We start from the raw sequence: 233 nt of genomic DNA on the forward strand, positions 1-233 counted from the left end.
TCTGATTACCATGGCCATTAGAAAAACAAATAAAAACTATGGTAGAGACAAGATAGTTTTCTCAATGAAAGATTTTACAAACATATGGGCTTCATTCACTTCCAGCATCTGCTCACAATCACTGATCTACTGATTGAACCAGTAACCTTGTTCCCAAAGAAATAGAAGATCTATGGTTTAAGCTTTCTGATCACATATTCCTGGATTAACCTGGTGGATCTGGGTCCCTCATG

General features: G+C 37.3%; 1 protein-coding gene across 1 annotated transcript in view; it reads left to right on the forward strand.

Annotated features, from left to right (window-relative positions):
* LOC119594051 (protein arginine N-methyltransferase 7-like) overlaps positions 1-233 on the forward strand; it is a gene marked incomplete at its 3' end in the record, with an annotated part of 14,014 nt that overhangs the window by 7,415 nt on the left and 6,366 nt on the right.

Source organism: Penaeus monodon, chromosome 33 (assembly GCF_015228065.2).
Source record: "Penaeus monodon isolate SGIC_2016 chromosome 33, NSTDA_Pmon_1, whole genome shotgun sequence".
Taxonomy (NCBI): Eukaryota; Metazoa; Arthropoda; class Malacostraca; order Decapoda; family Penaeidae; genus Penaeus; species Penaeus monodon.